General features: G+C 38.7%; 1 long non-coding RNA gene across 1 annotated transcript in view; it reads right to left on the reverse strand.

Moving 5' to 3' along the window:
• Window positions 1-20,724, reverse strand: part of LOC121484900 — a 30,492-nt gene extending 9,768 nt beyond the window's left edge. Inside the window, exon 1 of the long non-coding RNA XR_005986151.1 lies at window positions 20,616-20,724. This is a non-coding gene — a long non-coding RNA (uncharacterized LOC121484900). The remainder of the gene's footprint in view (window positions 1-20,615) is intronic.

A 20,724-nucleotide genomic window follows, 5' to 3' on the forward strand; every position in this document is an offset into this window, starting at 1 on the left:
AATGAATGGGAGTAGAACAGCCCCCATGAAGTCCCTCCTGTTTACCTCTCAGAGCCTCAGTCTCTTCATTCTTAAAGTCTGAACCACAGTTTGCAAGTCTTGCTTACTTTAACATCTCTGATTTTATGACACTCGCACTTAACAAAACTCTTTGTTGACCTATTCCAAGGGTTTGGCTAACAAAAACGATAACAGTAACTTTTAAAACTACATTTATGTGTTTACATAACTTAGTTTATCCTCTTGGTAATCCTGTTAGATAACGTAAGAACTGAAGGCTCCGTGAAAGAGCCTGGACAAGGAGACAGACTTGCAAAGTGGGTTGTTAAAGGGAGTCTCCATCCGGGAGAAGTTTGCCAATCTCATTGCTTTCACTCCACATCTGAACTGACAAGCGTCCTAGAGTGCATGGGGGGGAAGTGGAGTCCGTGGGGGAGGCACTCTAGGACAGCTGCAATTCCCAGTCCAGTCACTAGGTGGCCCCTTAACTGCACCCAGAGGGGACAGATGAAAACAACTTCAGCCCCAGAGCCAGGATGCTCCCAAAGGGTCAGTGAACGGAATAAGGCTTTTTCTTGGAGCCTTTCCAGATAGTAAATAGTTAGGAGGCCCTGAATATTCTGAAATAAACTATAATTGGCATTAGACTTAAAATGCTACTCACTCTGTTCCTGGGTAAGTTAAAAATCTGACCATAATACCTTACTCTCCATCTTGTGATTTCTGGATCTTATTCTCTTCTCTCCTCCTTCTCTTCATCCATTAGATTTTTATGAGAGACACGAAGCCAGATTTTGATGGGCCCATGGTTGAAACACATTGACTTATAATAATATCTCAAGGGACAGTAAGTTTACGGGTGGATCAGTAGCTCTTCAGCTGGAATTTTTAAAGGACACTAAGTTTACTGTCTTATGAAAGAGAACACTCTCACATGTGTTTCAAGAATATTTAGAAACTTTCATGTCAGATTAGATCAAATCCATACAAATAATAGTCTCTCCTTTTCAAGTGCTGCTAATAAAGTGGTGTATATGTCTCCAGGTATTTTTTCCAAAGTACATACTAATATATGTTTCTTCTTTATAAAAAGGAAAACTGAAGTGCCCGGGTAGCTCAGTCAGTTAAGTGTCTGACTTGATTTCTTCTCAGGTCAGGATCTCAGGTCATGAGATTGAGCCCCACGTCAGGCCCTGAGCTAAGTGGGGAGCCTGTTTGGGATTCTCTCTCTCTCCTTCTCTCTCTGCCCCTCTGCCTCACTCTCTCTCTTAAAAAAAAAAAAAAAGAAAAACAAAAACAAAAAAAAGGGAAAACTAACACTTTCAAATGACCTTTAAAATTTTATTATAGGGGCATTTGGGTGGCTCAGTTGGTTAAATGCCTTTGGCTCAGGTCATGATCCTGGGATCCTGGGATCTAGCCCCACATCAGGCTCCCTGCTCAGCCGCAAGCCTACTTCTCCCTCTCCCTCAGCCTGCCACTTTGCCTACTTGCGCGCTCGCTCTCTCTCTCTCTCTCTCTCTCCCCCCACTCTCTATCAAATAGATAAATCTTTAAAAAAAAAAAGTTTATTATAAAAAGGGCTATTGATTAAATCATGACACCTATTAACCTTATTCCACATTCTCTTCTCTTACAATGAACATCCATGGGTTTGAGTAAAATTGTGTTCAATTATTTCCTATTTTATGTTTTAAAAAGAATTAGTGTTAATTTATTCTGTCCTCCTTCAGAATCCTTAAGTGTTTTGGCATTCTTACTGCAAAGGTATTTTTGCCAATTCCTAGGAATTTTTTGCTATCCTTTCAAATTTTTAAATTTGATTACTGATCCTAGGTTATATTTTTAAAACTGATTTACAACTTTTGAAATGTAATGCTCTATTATTTTATTGTAGCTTCCTTAGTTCCAAGCACAGCTTCAGGTGGGATTAGCACAGGTTACTGTTCATTCTATTTTCTACATGGAAGTTCTGTGACCTCCTACTGTATTCATTTTTTAACATTAGTAATACCCCAGTGGGTTAAAAGCCGTCAAAAAATTAGAGACTAAATAAATAAATACCTGTTTTAAAACCACAGAGAACAATTTCAACCTACACATTAACGTTGCGTAAGGATAAAATGAAATACCCAGTGTGAAAGCCCTTTGAAAAATACAAATGTATGCCATGCAAATGTAATATTTGGCTTGACTTCAAGTAGAAACCAAGAGCTGCTGAAATAATGGCTTCTTAGGATTTACCAAATGCCTAGGGTCAGATATCTGAGGAAAGAGCTGGGAGACACATAAACAGCATCATTTCTTAAACTAATTGAATATTCTACATTGTTTACTTGCAAATGCTCTGGCTACTATCATGACTTAACACATTTTAGTAACAGGGCAATGGGAGAGAGAATGCATTTTTTTTTTTTACAGTAGCCTTGAGATTCCAACTAGTATCAAGGGACATAAATCAGCACCAAATCTTCAAAGTGGCTGGTCTGGCAAGACAGAGCCAGTGTAATGTGGCTTTTCTATTAGCTTGGCTATAAAGTTGGCGATTAACTTAGCACTTAATTGGATCCTCCTACAGTGGAATCACAAGAGCATTCAGTCCTGCAGGCTAGAGAACGTGTTGTACCTGTTGAATAGTGTTTAAGGTCCTTTAAAAGTCTGGTTATAATTGAGTAATGACTAAACACAGCTTTATTATATCGGACTTTTAGAGGTGATAGGCATGGTTGTCTACCTACACAGAATTGTGCCAAACTATTTATAAACTGTGTGGCTTTGATTGGATATTTTAGCCTTCGTAAGCTTCAGTTTTTTCATTTGTATAATACAGGCAATAGTACCTATCCTTCTTTTTTTCATGAAATTGTAAGAATTGAGTTAGAACATGCATGGAAAAGAGCTTTGGGGATGTAAGCACTCTACAGCCATTAGTTACAATTACCAAAAGTAACCAGCATATTTTACCAATGAAGAAGCTGAGGGTCAGAGAAGCTAACTGATATGGCCAAGGATCTATGGTGGCAGAGTTAGATCTAGAACACAGACCTCCAGGCCTCTTTTCTTTGCAGTGTATCCATAAGTGCTGTTTTGTGAAATTTATATAAACTAAGGTCTCCATCCATGACTTATTTACATACAATTTATTAACCAGCTATAAAAGGTCATTAAAATTTAACTTCAAGTTTGTTAGAAGCTAGATTTAATTACTGTGTATGTGTTGATGCATTACTAAACTTCCAGCTAAAAGTATAGCTAGGCTAGACCCTGAGGGAAAAGTTTTTTGTTTTTTATTTTGCATGTGAGTGCTTGGCTAAAACTTCTGTTTTTGTAAGGGAGTCACATGAGATAATCTAAACTCTAAATCTAATTATGAGGAAGAATCTACAAAACAAACTCAAACCTTGTATGAAAGCCAAAACTTTTATCGTACTTTCATAGTCTTTGTAAAATAGATTATTTCACCTTCATCCCAATATATATTTCAAACCTATAATTTTAACATAAAGATGACTAGTTGTGGCCTCAAAGATATCTTACTCTAATATTATTTTTGTCTCAGTAGATTCATTTATCAATAATGTGTTTGTGAAAATAGCATCATATCTAAAAGCATGTCTATGTTTTAAATAAGGCTATTGTCTATGTTTTAAATAAGGCTATTCTGAATTTTCCTTTATCCTGAAAAATTATGATGGATTTGTACTAAATAATGTCTAAAAATTGTTTATGACTCTAAGCTACTAAGAGCTAGAATTCAGAATTAAAGGAACAAAACAGATCAGTATTTATTTTTCCAGTCTACAGTTGCATGGAGATTTAGGCCCAGTTTCTTTTTTACAGAAAAAAATACATAAAAATACATACAGGCATGTTGAACCTTGGGGCCTTATTAAGGAATGTCTCCCAAAGTCTTTGTGAGTTTTTTTTTTTTTTTTAGATTATTTATTTATTCATTCATGAGAGACAGAGAGAGAGAGAGATGCAGAGACACAGGCAGAGGGAGAAGAAGGCTCCATGCAGGGAGCGCGACTCGATCCCCGGTCTCCAGGATCAGGCCCGGGCTGAAGGCGGCACTAAACCGCTGAGCCACCCAGGCTGCCCAAGTCTTTGTGAGTTTTTAGCAGCTTAATTTTACAGCGTTCTATGATGGAGAATGTTTAGAATTTATATCTTAAGATTTAGGCCCATGTCCTGGCTGATTTTGATCAAGATATTAACCCTCTCTAAATCTTAGTCTTATAATCTTTTTAATGTAGTGGTTTCAACAAGATGCCCAGAACTTACAAGATTTTTAAAAGATTGGGAGGAGGGTTGGCAGGCAACTAAAGAATCTAAGAAAGCTAGTATTTCAAAGCTAGATAGCTTTTCAGTCTAGAAAGTGGGCAAACTTGACTACTCATTGTTGTCACTTTTGTTCCGGTGAAATGACCTAACAGCATCCTTTACAAAAAGTAAAATTTGTAGCCTCCCTGGGTATGGAGTGCACTTTGAGGAAACCTAAATGCAGGTATTCTCAGAGGAAACTTACTTCTGCCTGCTTTTGAGATAGAGGCAATATCTCCTTTCTTTCCATACAAATTTAAATGGTTTAGGACAACCCTGTGCCTTGTGCCTGGGGAAATGTATATTCTGGCCAGAGAAGGTGCTATCCACAAACCTGAAGCTGAGGCCCTTGAAATGGCAGGGTGTTCACATCAAAAGTGAGGACAATGAAACTGACCTTGGAATGTGGCAGTGGAATTAAGTGAGCTAATGCATGTAGGCCTTCTGGTACATAAGGTATTTGTTAAATAGTAGCTCTTATGAATATGCCCAGTATTGTTTTCCTAAATCCTACTATGGTCTCTTCCTCTGGCAGACATCAGGGGAGGTAGCAGGAAGCAGAGCCGCGCTCAGTGGGCAGCCCTAACAGGTGCTGACCTGTATGGTCAAACCCCACCCCTGGAACATGTATCTGCAAACCATGGGCAGGGCTCTGGGTGGCAGATGGACAAGGTTAACAGCAGTGAGAACCAAAAGCAGACTGTATGCCTTGCATTCTCCCTGAACTGGCCCAAGGCAATATGTGACTTGCACATAGTTCAGCAGAAATGTAAGCAGGGGACAAACTTTTGGCCCCCAGTTTAGATAGGCTTGCACTCACGAAATGAAACTTCAGATAGAAGAGACACAGCAACATAAGACAAAGGGACACTGCTGCAAGGGAACATGCCCAGGACAGTGCTATCTTCGTGGTGTTTTAACCTCCAGTAAATAGTCTGCCTTTGAAGTAAATGACAAGAGCAGGAGTGTGAAGACAGCACTGGGTGCCACCTTCCAAGGAATTAACAAATCTGAGTCTTGGGGATTTGGGGTAATGGGAGCACATGAAAGTTGCTTCTGATTATTCATATAAAGAGATAGTAAGCAAGGTAACTTGCAGAATAAAAGGGGGAGGCAGGTGTGAACTAGCTGTCTAGGGGAGCAGGTGATACAATGAAATAGCCAGGGAACATGGAGGGCCACAGTGTGTCCGTGATTTCAAATTTAAACTGATTCTAGTCAGCATGGTTGTGCGTTTCTCCCCAGTGCTTTGAAGTGTAAAATCAGTAGAACTTATTGTGATTAGTTAGGGTTTTGCCAGATAAATAGTATGAAAGTGAAGAGGGGCAAAGAAATAGGAAGTGTATGCAAGGTTCATGAATGGAAGCTGGGAAAGGAGTGAAGTAAGGACACAATGGAGGTGAAGAGTGGTGAGAGATGTCAGGGCCAATGGATTCTGGGTCCTGGTGGGGTTGAGGACTTTTTTTTTTTTTTTTGAAAGATTTTATTTATTTATTCATGAGAGACAGAGATAGAGACAGAGAGAGAGAGGCAGAGACACAGGCAGAGGGAGAAGCAGGCTCCATGCAGGGAGCCCGATGTGGGACTCGATCCCAGGTCTCCAGGATCATGCCCTGGGCTGAAGGCGGCACTAAATCACTGAGCCACGCAGGCTGCCCCAATTGAGGACATTCTTGAAGCAAATTTTGGCATTACAAATCTTTTTCTTTTCTTCCAGATGTTTAAGAGTGGGACATTTCCTTGCCATCTTCTCATGTTACTGTATTTTAGTCCCATTTTGTTTTCTTCTCCTTTCCACAGTTTACACAGCAAGTTCATGAGGGATTGCTAGTTGCTTTACTGAAAAAGAGTGCAGATTCTTGTACTTCTGGCAAGGGAGGAGTTAAGTGGTGTTATTTGGAAGTCCTTTTACATTATCCAGATTTGGTTAGATAGGATTATGCTGATGTTCTTTATTTTTCTCCTTAATTTACAAAGAGCTCTCTTATCTCAGACATTCTGGTGCTTTGGTGGAATTTTCTAAATGATACAACCTACTACATAGCAATTTTTGGGGAGAACTGCAATTTGACCCTTAAATTGGGGCAGGATTCAAGCAAAATAGAGACCTCCTGACCAGAGCCTCTGCTCAGATTCCTAACAGGAACACACTTCTCATCTGAATGGTTGCAGGAGATCGGATGACAGAGGCAGTTCTATCCATTTGTTGTGCTCCTCTTTCACTTACCTGAAGACTATCTTAAAATGATTGCTTTCCAAATGCAGTGACACAGCAGTCTGTTTTCTAGAGACCTTACATTCAGTAAACTCCCTGCTCTGAATGTCTGCCCTGGCAATTCTGGAGGTGCTTTAAAGCAAAATGAGCAGTTCACGAAGGCATAGAAAGGACAGAGAATAATAGAATCTGTAAGATTTGGGGATCACAAAAAGTGCAAATGACCCACTGATATGTTCACCCCACTTGCCTTGCTGGAAGGGACCTCAAATGGTCTTTATGTTCATCTTCCTGCCTCCATGCAGGAGGGTAGCAAAGCTTTCCGCTCACGTGGAAATTAGATCTAATGCTATCAATGCTTCAGGAATTTTTAAAAGCTGATCTTGTATTTATTTTTAAGCAGATTGACTCTTCTACAGTTTTACTCATTCTTCTATTGACTACTAAATTTGACTGTTAGGGATATTCCTCATTTGGAAAGTAATTTGCTCCTTGCTGCTGTTATAAACATGCCTAATTTTTTAAATTATCCGGTTACCACAGGAAAGTTAATCATGATAATCTAGAGCTTAAGTCTTGACTTTTTGGTTTTTTGAATTTGTGAAAAGCACAGTTTATTGTAAGGTGACTTGCATTCTCCCTAAATTCAAACCCTTGCCTTTCCTGGCACTGCAGATTGTGGACAGAGAAATAGAGCTGAAGTCAGAAGCCTCAAATCCCAAATCACTATTATAAGCTGCATCATCATTTTTGTTACTCTTAATTTATAGCCCAAATTTTCTCATTTGCAAAATGTGAAAAAGCATACCTATGTTCCAGATAAATCAGGTAACAAATGTAAAAAGCATTTTTAAAATGCTAAAATAGGGGTTTCAGGGTGGTACAATCAGTTGAGCATCTGGCTCTTGGTTTCTGCTCAAGTTATGATCTCAGGGTCCTGGGATGGAGCCTGGTGGCGGGTCTCTGTGCTCAGTGGGGAGTCTGCTAGAGATTCTCTCTCTCTCTCTCTCTCTCTCTCTCTCTCTCTCCCTCTGCCCCTCCCACTCATGCTCTCTCTCTCTCTCTCTCTCTCAAATAAATGAATAAGTCTTTTTTAAAAAATGCTTAAATATTATAAAGATGTGCTTATTTTTAGGGTTTACTCCCTAATGCCCCATGTTAGCTTGTTTGGGATCTCTTTGGGCCCCTACCCTTCCCTGCTCTTCCTGTTTTTGCCCTACTTTCCTTCTCCTTTCCCTAGTGTCCAGCTATCCTCCATGGAATGTTGTTATAGCAGAAATCTCAGAGACTACACAAAAGCTAAAAATACAGCCAAGAAAGAAATTAATACTAGTGTACAGAGACTAGTTCCTGTTAAACATATTTCTTAGAGGATGTTAGGAGATGGGGCAAAGGAAACGAGAGAAAGGACAAAGCAGATGGGGATGCCAGTAATGAGAGCAGGAGAGAGGAGAAGTCAAGAGTCAAGGATCTGGGAAAGAATCCACTAGAAAAGGAGAAGCACAGAATTAACGTCACTGTCACTAACCCCCACCCCACCCCACCCCACCCCAGCATCTGGACTCGGTTGAGAAAAGAGGGGAAAAGGACAGTATAAATCCAACAAAACATGAAAGTATATGAAAAGGAGTTTGTACTGAAAAGAATAAAGTAAGCACAAGAATAAAATTATTTTCAGGAAGGGGAGTATCAGATTACATTGCAGGCAGGCACTGTGATAAAGTTATGATACAGTGAGCATAGTTTAGTAAGAGAGTTTGATTCCTACAGCCAATTACTGGGAGGAAAATGTAAATTGTTGTTATATTTGTACTGCAGGTAAAATTATCCTATGGCCAATGAAGTAGAGAAAAGGGATTTGCTGAAAATGTGGTTAGAACTCATGCTGTACACTCAATCCATGTGATAGAGAGAATGTGGGAGATGAACTTGGAGGAGACATATTCCCATCTGCTTTTCTTCCCCAAAGAATCAGATGGCACTCTGCAATAATTTAGATGTAGGAGTTTTAGATGGACAGTTGCTATGGGAATTAAAAGAATGAAGGAATTGGAAGAGGAATCACCAGTAAACCATGAGTTGGGATCCACTGAGGGAGTAGGGTGGCCTAGATGGAGCAGCAATCCTATTAAGGGCTAAATTTTTCTTTAGTGGAATTTCTCGAGCCAGGAAACTGCTAATACCTAGGCTACTTTATAATCAAAGGAAGCTAAACAAGCCCACTTGCAGACCTAAGTTCTCATGAAAACATCACTACCCAATCTTCAATCTCTTCTGACATATGATATATAAGATGCCTTTCTCTGAGCCTGGATAAAGACAGTAGCAGACCATCTTATGCCCTGGGTCCCACCCCTACAAGACTACTTCAGAAACTAATATTAGGGGGATCTCTGTGTGGCTAATCGGTTTAGCACCTGCCTTTGGCCCAGGGCATGATCCTGGAATCCCAGGATCGAGTCCCACATCAGGCTCCCTGCATGGAGCCTGTTTCTCCTCTGCCTGTGTCTCTGCCTCTCTCTCATTCTCTGTGTCTCTCATGAATAGATAAATCTTTTTAAAAAAGAAAGAAAGAAACCAGTATCAGAGGTAACAATGAGGATAGTGAGCTAAGGTTGGGAGAATTATATTCTGCATCTCTAAACTCCCCAGGGAACAAAGCCATAGAGGTAAACTATTTTTTTTTCACATTGCTAATGTATCCCATGACCCATCCTTTTTTTTTTTTTTTTCTTTTTTTTTTTTTTTCTTTTTCTTAATTGGTCCTTCTCTTTCTGATCACATCCATCTCATCTCAGGTCATCTTTGTTACCCCACCAAAAGCATGAGGATCAGTTTCCCACTATAATGTTGTTTTGAGATTCATCAAGTTAATTTCACTCCTTACTTTGGCTGCTCTGAAATCAGCCACTTTATGCAAAATTGAATGTAGATGCGTTACACATAGGTTGATCAAGTTGCCAGTGAAGAGAGGCTCTTTTTTCGTGGTTGGGGAGACTAGACTTTCTTATAGTTACTTTCTTTTTTTTTTTTTTTAATTAATTTTTATTGGTGTTCAATTTACCAACATACAGAAAAACACCCAGTGCTCATCCCGTCAAGTGTCCACCTCAGTGCCCGTCACCCATTCCCCTCCAACACCTGCCCTCCTCCCCCCTTCCACCACCCCTAGTTCGTTTCCCCGAGTTAGGAGTCTTTATGTTCTGTCTCCCTTCCTAATATTTCCCAACATTTCTTCTCCCTTCCTTTATATTCCCTTTCACTATTATTTATATTCCCCAAATGAATGAGAACATACACTGTTTGTCCTTCTCCGATTGACTTATTTCACTCAGCATAATACCCTCCAGTTCCATCCACATTGAAGCTTATAGTTACTTTCAAGTAACTCTCCCCGCTGCCAGGCCTTTAGGCAGCTTTAACAGCCTTAGGCTCTCTAGTTATGCTCTGTGGCCAACAAAAAGAGAAAACAAAAAAACTTTAGGCCTCAAAACTAGGACTTGACTTCTTAGATCTGACTTCACTTGCAGGTTTAGGATCCTAAAGCTGTGGCTTCTACCTTCACATCCATCCAAACAAGATATGCAAAATTCATGACTCCATTTTACTAGGTCGTTGTGTAAGAGAAAGTGACAGAGGGAAAACTAAAATCTTTCGCCTTGAGAACAAAATACTTCACCTTCCACTTCAAATAGAGCCAATGAGACTGAGCAGAAAATATCTCCCATAGTTACCTGTCAGGTGTTATAGCAAGGGAAGGCAGGAACAAATCCTTTGTATAAATCAGGAATGTTCTGGTTCTTGTAATGAAACACAAACTTATGAAAGGTAGTCTTGTACATAGAAATATTCAAATATCAGAAAAATTAGTAAGTAGTGCCTCTCCATAGTATGGGGATAAGATAAGGTTTGTTTATCTTTTTGTTTGTATGGGAAAATTAAAGACTATCAAGTTATATTTTGTGTACATATTAATAACCAAATAATATGCCTTAAATATAGTCCATCATATTTCTCTTGTTCCTTGAAATAGGCAAGTAAGTTTCATTTTCAGGAGCTCCCCTTAGCACAAATATGCTCCCAGCATTATATCCACCTTTCATTACTTGACTCTTATCTTTTTGCTCTTAATTTAATGGGTTTATAATTTAACTCTTTTGTTTCTTTTTTTTTTTAAGATTCCATTTATTTATTCATGAGAGACACAGAGGCAGAGAGAGAGAGAGGCAGAGACATAGGCAGAGGGAGAAGCAGGCTCGATGCAGGGAGCCTGATGCAGGTCTCCATCCCGGGACTCCAGGATCACGCCCTGGGCCAAAGGCAGGTGCCAAACCTCTGAGGCACCCAGGGATCCCCTGTTTCTTTTTTTAAAGAATTTTTTAAGTCTTTTTTTTTTTTAATTTTTATTTATTTATGATAGTCACACAGAGAGAGAGAGAGAGAGGCAGAGACACAGGCAGAGGGAGAAGCAGGCTCCATGCACCAGGAGCCCGATGTGGGATTTGATCCCGAGTCTCCAGGATCGCGCCCTGGGCCAAAGGCAGCAGTAAACCGCTGAGCCACCCAGGCTGCCCTGTTTCTTTTTTTATAAAAGAAATTTGGAAGAATAAAAGATATACCAAAGAAATGCATTGTTTTCAAGTAAAAATAAAGTTCATAACTTTCAGTCAGTGAAAATACTTTTCTTCTTATTCTAAACCTGTAAGATAAAATACAACAATAACAAAATGAATATTTAGATAAGTTCAAAAACAAGAGAAGAAACTCTCTAGAAGCCAGACCCGAAGCAGAAACGAAAAGCCATAACAGGAAGCAAGGTAGCCAAACTGTTAGGTGCCTTTGTACAAATCAGAAAATGGACCACCGTCTGAGTAGATTCACTCTTGTGGGTGCATAACTTTCTGAGTTCTTATTATCTATTTATTTGAGAGAGAGAGAGAGAGAGAGAGAGAGAGAGAGAGAGGCAGAGGGAGAAGCAAACTCCTGGCTGAGCAGGGAACTTGAAGTGAGGTTCGATCCCAGGACCCTGGGATCATGCCCTGAGCTGAAGGCAGACACTTAACCAATTGACCCACCCAGGTGCCTCTGAGTTCTAAGATTTTACTGAGTCACACCACCTTGCCCAAGTGCCTTTGTATAGGGTATAACCTGCACAGTTGTACTCAGTCACACTGACAAGTGAGAGCAGAAGCTACATCACTCAGAGAGGTTTTGAAATTGGAAATAGGTCTTAGGGGCTGAGTGACAGAGTTGTTTTGGGGTTTTGGTTTTTTTATATTATTTTATTTGAGAGAGAGAGAGAATGCATGCACATGCAAGAGCAGCAGGAGGGGCAGAAGGAGAGGGAAAAGAAGCAAGTTCCCCACTCAGCCCAGAGCCCAAGGCGGTTGGATCCCATGATCCAAGATCATGACCTGAGCCAAAATCAAGAGTCAGACACTCAACTAACTGAGCCACCCAGGTGCCCCAGGGATAGAGGGGATAGAGCTTAAATACATATATGAGGAAAAGACACTAAGTCTTAAGTCCATGAAAGACAGGAGGCTGATTGTACATCCTTGCTCATAGTAGCATTATTCTCGATAGCCAAAAGGTGGAAGCAACCCAAGTGTCCATTGAGGGATGAATAAATAAACAAAATGTGATATATATATGTACAATAGAATATTATGCAGCCTTAGAAAGAGGATTCTGACACATGGACAAACTCTTGAGGATATTATGTTAAGTGAAATAAGCCAGTCGCAGAAAGATAATATTTGTTGATCCCACTTATATTAAGTACTTAAAATAGTCAAATTCACAGATATAAACAGTAAAATGATAGTTTCCAGGGGCTGGGGGAAAGAGGAGTGGGGAGTTACTGTTTAATGGGGATGAAATTTCACTTAAGGAAGATAAAAATTTTGGAGATGAATGGTGGTGATGGTAGCACAAAAATGTGAACATTCTTAATGCCATTGAATTGTACACTTAAAAATAGTTAAGATCGGGGGCACCTGGGTGGCATCTGATGGTTAAGTTTCTGATACTTGGCTTTAGCTCAAGTCATGATCTTGGGGTCATGAGATCCAGCCCAGAGTCATACTCCATGCTCAGTGTGGAGTCTGCTTAAGAGTCTCTCTCTTGGGGATCCCTGGGTGGCACAGTGGTTTGGCGCCTGCCTTTGGCCCAGGGCGCGATCCTGGAGACCCGGGATCAAATCCCACGTCGGGCTCCCGGTGCATGGAGCCTGCTTCTCCCTCTGCCTATGTCTCTGCCTCTCTCTCTCTCTCTCTCTCTCTCTCTCTCTCTCTCTCTCTCTGTGTGTGTGTGTGTGTGTGTGTGTGTGTGTGTGACTATCATAAATAAATAAAATTTTTTAAAAAAAGAGTCTCTCTCTTTATGTTGGTAAATTGAACACCAATAAAAAATAAATTTATTAAAAAAAAAGAGTCTCTCTCTTTCCCTTTGGCCCTCCTGCTTGGGCTTTCTCCTTCTAAAATAATAAATAAATCTTTAAAAAAAAATACTTAAGATGGTAAAATTGTATAGTATGTGTATTTTATAATTTTTTAAATAAAAAATTTTTTAAATAACTGCAGACTTTAAAAATAAGATCCTAATATGAAAAAAAGAAAGAGAGCTAAAACCAAAGTCCCTGCATAACCCCAGGAGCCACAAAGGACTGCCCTTGAGGTAAATGAGCAGATACTGTGGACTTTATCAGAAGCAGCAGTGAATGCTGCTGTCAGCTAAAATCTGAAGAAATCATAACCCAGACCTGTACCACTCATGGATATAAAGCCTAAATTCATATTACCTTCAAACTGTAAGAACCTAAATAGAAAAACATACATCAAAAGCGATTCATGGGAGGGGGGGATAAATAGGCAGAGCACTATGACAATGACATTTTAGATACAACACCCAGTTTGATATAGTGATGGTGGATACATGTCATTATACATTTGCCAGAATTCATAGAATGGACAGGACCAAGAGTTAACCCTAATGTAAACTATGGTCTTTGGGTGACAACAGAGTTCATAGATTGTAACAAATATACACACTATGGTGTGGGATGTCAATAGCAGAAGCAACTGTGAGTATAGAGACAGGGGATACATGGAAACTCGCTGTACTTTCCACTGTAAATTGAAGATGGTCTAAAAAGTTTTTATTAACTCAGTAAGGTCACAGGACACAAAATCAATGTACAGAAATCTGTTGCATTTCTATACACTAATAATGAAGTAGCAGAAAGAGAAATTAAGAAAACAGTCCCATTTACAATTATACCAAAAATAATACAATAAGGGGTGCCTGAGTGGCTCGGTCCGTTAAGCATCTGACTGTTGATTTTGGCTCAGGTCATGATCGCAGGATCCTGGGATTAAGCCTCGCATCAGGCTCCCTGATCATCAGAGAGTCTGCTTGTCTCCCTCTCCCTCTGCCCCTGCTGCCACTCATTCTCTCTCTCTAAAATAAGTAAGTCCTTAAAAAATAATAAACTTGACCAAGGAGGTGAAAGACTTGTAGTCTGAAAACTATAAAACATTGATGAAAGGAATTGAAGATGACACGAACAAATAGGAAGATATTTCATGCTCATGGATTGGAAGAAGACATATTGTTAAAATGTTCTACTCAAAGCAATCTACCCATTTAATGCAATACCTAATGGAAAACACCAACAGCATTTTTCCCAGAACTAGAACAGATAATCTTAAAATTTGTACGGACTCCAAATAGCCTAAGTAATGTTGAAAAATAAGAATAAAATTGGAGGTATCACAATCACAGATTTCAAGATATACTACAAAACTGCTGTAATCAAAACAGTATGGTATTAGCAGAAAAATAGACACATAGATCAATGGAACAGAATAGAGAGCCCAGAAATAAACCTACAATTATGAGGTCAATTAATCTTCAACAAAGGAGGCAAGAATATGCAATGGGAAAAAGACTGTCTCTTCAACAAATGATGTTGGGAAAACTGGACAGCCACATGCAAAAGTATGAAACCAGAGCACTTTCTCACACCATACACAAAAACAAACTCAAAATGGTTAAAGACCTAAATGTAAGACCCAAAACCATAAAACCCCTAGAAGAGAGCACAGGGAGTAATTGGCCTTCACAACATTTTTCTAGATATGCTTCCTGAGGCAAGGGGGAAAAAAGGAAAAATAAACTATTGGGACTACATCAAAATACTAAAAGACAGCCTACTGAATGGAAGGAGAAATTTGCAAATGACTTATCTGATAATGGGTTTGTATCCAAAATATATAAAGAACTTACACAACTCACTACCCAAAAACCAAATAATCCAATTTAAAAAATGGCAGAAGACACAGAGAAATTTTTCCAAAGAAGACATACGGATGTCCAACAGACACATGAAAAGATGCTCAGCATCACTAATCATCAGGGAAATAAATCAAAACCACAAGATATAACCTCACACTTGTCAAAATGGCTAAAATAAAAAAACACAAGAAACAACAAGTGTTGGTGAGGATGTAGAGAAAAAGGAACTTTTGTGCACTGTTGGTGGAAATGCACACTGGTACAGACATTGTGTAAAATACTAGAGAGATTCCCTCAAAAAATTAAAAATAGTTTTGCCATATGATCCAGTAACTCCACTATTGGGTATTTACCCAAAAAATATGAAAACACTAATTCAAAAAGATATATTCAACCCTATGTTTATTGCAGCATTATGTAAAATAGCCAAATTATGGAAGCAGCCCAAGTATCCATCAAGAGATAAATGCATAAAGAAATGTGGTATATATACACAGTGGAATATTACAAATACTACATTATTTCACAACCATGTGGAATTTAAGAAGCAAAATAAATGAACAAAGAAAAAAAAAAAGAGAGACAAACCAAGAACAGACTCTTAACTATAGAGAACAAACTGATGGTTATCAGAGGGAATGTGAGTGAGGGGATGGGTGACATAGGTGAAGGAGATTAAGAATACACTTATCTTGATGCGTATTGAATAATATAGAATAGAAGCTTGAATCATCATATTGTACACACTAATATAACACTGTATGTTAACTGTTCTGGAATTTATATAAATAAATAAGTTCCTCTGGAAAAAAATACAAAAACACTAATTCAAAAAGATATATGCAAAAAAAAAAAAAAGATATATGCACCCTTATGTTTAATGCGGCATTATTTAAAATAACCAGATTATGGAAGCAATCCAATTTCCATTGATAGATGAATGTACAAAGACGTGGTATATATATACCTTACTTACTCAGCCGTAGAAAAGAATGAAATCTTGCCATTTGCAACAAGGAGAGATATAGAGGATATAATGCTAAGTAAAATGAGTCAAAGACAAATGCCATATGATTGCACTCATATATGGAATTTAAGAAACAAAACAAATGAGCAAAGGAAGAAAAAAAGAGAGAGGCAAACCAAGAAACAGACTCTTAACTATACAGAACAAACTGACAGTTACCAGTGGGGAGGTGGATGGGGGATGGGTGAAATAAGTGATGGGAATTAAGGAGTGCACTTGTGGTGAGCACTGGGTATTGTATGGAAGTGTTGAATCACGATGTTGTACACCTGAAACTAATATTACACTGTATCCTACCTGGAATTTAAATAAAAACTTTAAACATTTTTAAGAATTATATGTTAAAATTATAAAGCACAGGGTCACCTGGGTGGCTCAGCCATTGAATATCTGCCTTCCTCCCAGAGTGTGATCCTGGAGTCCCAGGATTGAGTTCCACATCGGGCTCCCTGCATGGAGCCTGCTTCTCCCTCTGCCTGTGTCTCTGCCTTTCTCTCTCTCTCTCTCTCTCTTTTTCTCTTTCTCTCGAATAAATAAAATATTTTTTAAAATTCCCACAAGTAGGTAATAATAAATAAGATCTTTTAAAAATAATAATAAAATAAAATTATAAAGCACAGAATTAGAAAATCTCTAAAATTAAACTTAATGAAATAGTTGATAGGGGTAAAAATCATCAATAAATGAAACCACTAAATAAAAGGTTGTTGGAGAACTTTACAATGAAGGGCTCAGACTGTCACCATCTGAACCTACTGATTAATCTTAGCATCACTAGTAATAACACAATTAGATATGCTAGTTTCCTGATTTGATATAATATGGCACTAACTCTGAAGTATTTTCATCAAAAATATTGAGCCTGAGACACTAATTTTGCCTCTCTTAACTTGGTTTATAATGACAGGAGAAAGAGAGGAATAAATTAGATGATCCCATCAGGAAGCGGACAAATTCAGAATGTGGGACGTTCCATAAGATAACTCATCTGATTTATTCTGTAAGTCAATGTCACATTAAAAAAAAAAAAGAGGGGTCACCTAGGAGCCACATGTCCAACTCCTGATTTTGGTTCAGGTTGTAATCTCAGGCTTGTGAGATTGAGCCCCTCATCAGGTTCCACACTGGGCATGGAGCCTACTTAAGATTCTTTCTCTTTCTCTCCCTCTGCTACTCCCTCCCCCCAAAAATAAAAATATTAAAAATTAATTTTTAAAAAAAGAAGGAGTATGCTAGATCAGTGTTCTCACCAGAGACGTTTTGTCCTGAGGGGAACATTTAACAATTTCTGGAGACATTTTTTATTGTCTCAATGTGAAAAGTGCTACTGGAAACTAAGGAGTAGAGGTCAAGGATGCTACTTAGCATCCTACAATGCACAGGACACCCCACACATGTAAGAATTATCTGCTCCAAAATGTCAATAGTGCCACTGACGAAAAACCCTGTGCTAAAGGAGATTGAAAAAACACAACAATATAATTTAGTGTGTAGGTCTTATTTGGATCCTGATTTAATGAAACCAAAACCACAAAAAGACATTTTTGAGACAGAGAAATCTGAACATAGATTGGGTATTAGATGATACTGAAGAATTATTGCTGAGTATGTGTTGTGTATAATATGTAAGAAAATGTCTATAATTTTCAGAGATTACTAAAATATATAGGGATGAAATGGCACAATGTTTAGGGTTTTCTTTAAAATATTTCACCAAAAAAAAAAAAAAAAAGATTACATAATACTGTTGACAAAGTATTGTTAAGTCTAGAATCTTGGCGATGGCTTTGTGAGTGCTCCCTCCATATGTGTTTATATATATATATATATTTTAAAGATTTTATTTTTTTTAAAGATTTGTTTTTTTATTTATTTATGATAGAGAGAGAGAGAGAGAGGCAGAGACACAGGCAGAGGGAGAAGCAGGCTCCATGCCGGGAGCCCAATGCGGGACTCGATCAAAGATTTTATATATTTATTCATGAGAGACACAGAGAGAGAGGCAGAGACATAGGCAGAGGGAGAAGCAGGCTCCATGCAGGGAGCCCAATGTGAGACTCCATCCTGGGACTCTAGGATCATGCCCTAGGCCGAAGGCAGAAGCTTAACGGCTGAGCCACCCAGGGATCCCTTTATGTGTTTATATTTGATAAAATTTTTATTTGAAACCCAAAGAATATTCTTCAGAAAGAATACTTTAACTCAGCAGAAGAAAAAGGAATAGACAAGAAACAATGAATGTTATTCATGGAGGAATCCTTTTGTACTGTGAGCACCTTCTGTTCAGACTAGAAAGCACATGGTATGAAGCTGATGCCTATTCAGATCCTGAGATGAGCTGCACAGTGGCCAAGCACTTTCAGTCACAATTCAGTGAGAAGAAACAAGGTCTCCCTGCTTACCAAAAGATACTATATATGAAAAAAAAAGAAAAGTATTTTAATGGGTTCATTCTAGTTTGGAAGCTATTGTTATACATATTTGCTGAAGAACAAGATTTTTCTTATTTCATTTTTGTAGTAGAGGCTTTTGAGAAATTGGAATACTCTAAAATTTTTTAGTGTAAGGAAAAAATCACTGGGCTAACAAGGAAGGAATCTTCTAATGTGCCTCTTGTTTCTCTATATTTTCAAAGAGACTATCACTTTTTTTTTTACATCTCAATTAATTTGATGACTGTATCTCTCAGAATATTAGGGACAAGATGATTTTCTATTTGTGAGTTTCTTTAGCTTGTTATCATCCAAAGTCCAGACACCTTATGTGACCTCATTAGTGTGGGTACAGTGATGGATGTATTCCTCATAATTGGTAGTGATACTGGTGGAAAGTCAAAGCAAACTTGCACTGACCAAATAGAATCCTATGATCTGCTGGAAAGCAGCTATGGAAAAACTCATTCACTTGTATTGCAGGACAGAGGTATAGACCAAAATATGAGAAATTTTCACTGGGTAGTGAGTTAGATGATGCACCCTCAAATGATACATCTAAATTCTAATCCCTGGTACCCCTGAATGCAACCTTATTTGAAACAGTGTCTTTGCAGACATAATTAAGTTGAAAATCTCAGGGTAAGATCACCCTAGATTTAGGATAGACCCTAAATCCAATGGCTGTGTCCTTATAAGGGAAAAGAGAAGAAGCTTAGAGACACAAGAAAGATACAGGGGAAAAGCCGTGTGAAGATGGAAACAGAGATTGGAATTATACAGCTACAAGCCACAGGATGCCAAGGATTGCTAGCTGTCACCAGAAGAGTGAGGCATGGAATGAATTCTCTTTTAGCCTCCAAGAGGAACCAACCTTCCTAAACACCTTGATTTTGGACTTCTGGCCCCAAGACTGTGAGTGTACAAATTTCTGTTGTTTAAAACCACCCAGTTTGTGGTAACTTTTTTTGAAGACTCAGGAAACTAATACAATTGATGTGGGGTAGATTTTCACAGAAATAACCTGATGAATTAAAACAAATGACTCAGATTCTCATATGGTCTTCATTTTGTCATTCATTTATTCATTTTCTTGTTCATTTCTTCATTCGTCTAATATCCATTAATTATGTACTTGGCTCTAACATATTAACTGAGACTTTTTTAGATTCTTTGACCCATTCTTGGTCCAGGTAAATTTGGTTACTAACTTTTTAGGCAGAGGAAAGTTTATTGTAGATATTTTGTACTTCACTTAGAAAGAGCTGTTGTTTCTGGACTCCTGTAAGTTACCTTGCATTCTGCCTAAGAGTTGACCAACAAATGGCAATAACAGAAAGTAAAATGGGAATTTTCTGTTTTCTCAGAATTTCATCTAAGGCCACAAAGTTGAAGATAAATGGCAACAAATACTTCCACATTGGGAGGATAGGTGCTAAATTCATCTATGCAGGATTTACAAAAAGATAAAAACCCTTATCACACATAATCTACGAATGAGAAAAAAATTTGCTACAGAAGGAGTCATTGAAAAGGATTCATAGAGGCAAAGGGTGTTAAGATTTTTTTCCTCTTGGAAACACTCTTTACAGCTGTGCTACATGTACACTGCACAACTACAGGGGGCACCATTCACCCTACAGTCATCAGAAATTTATGTAATGTTAAAACAATTTTCCAGCAGATGGCAGTAAAGTATCTTGAGGAGTAAGGTCCTTTTCCTAACTCACACAAGGTCATAGAGGCTAGTAAAAGCTCTGCTCATTTTCCTTCTTCCACACTCTCCCCCAAGTTAAGTACGTAGAATTCCAAGAGAATCTTCACAGATGTTGGGATTGCCTGCAACAGGTGATACTGGCATTTATTCCTTGAATGAATGCTGGCTGAGTTACAGAAACTCTTAGGCCTACCCCAGGCTACTTACTATCAGAGCAGAGCTGGGAGATCTGAGAGAGCTTGATAAGATTCCCAGGAGCCTTAGACTTAATGCCCATTCTTATCTGGAGAAGTCTGAAGGCAAGAGACTGGCTAGAACTACTATGACAACAAGACAAGGAGAGGGGAGTCAGAGCTAGTTACAGTGTACTTCAAACACTAGGCATGTCAAGAGTGCATAAGCCAAATGGAAACCCTCACTACAGGTAGCCAGTTGTGAATTGTCTGAAAGAAACTTGTCTGAGTAAACTGACCACTGAATGACAGTCACCCCCCAACACACCCCCTCATTCCTCACCTCCACCCTGCCAAAAAGAGAAGATGTACAACTAGAGGACAGAAAAGGTGAGGAAAGATCACCAAAGTTACCCAGAGAAAAGATTACCTTTGGCATCGAAAGGTGTGTGGAAGTCCACCACAGGTTTCCCATAAAAGTGCTTCATAAAGGAGAGACACCTGATCATAGAGGGCATTCCACAGGTAAGAGAAAACCA

The sequence above is a fragment of the Vulpes lagopus genome, chromosome 2 (assembly GCF_018345385.1).
Source record: "Vulpes lagopus strain Blue_001 chromosome 2, ASM1834538v1, whole genome shotgun sequence".
NCBI classification, from domain to species: domain Eukaryota; kingdom Metazoa; phylum Chordata; class Mammalia; order Carnivora; family Canidae; genus Vulpes; species Vulpes lagopus.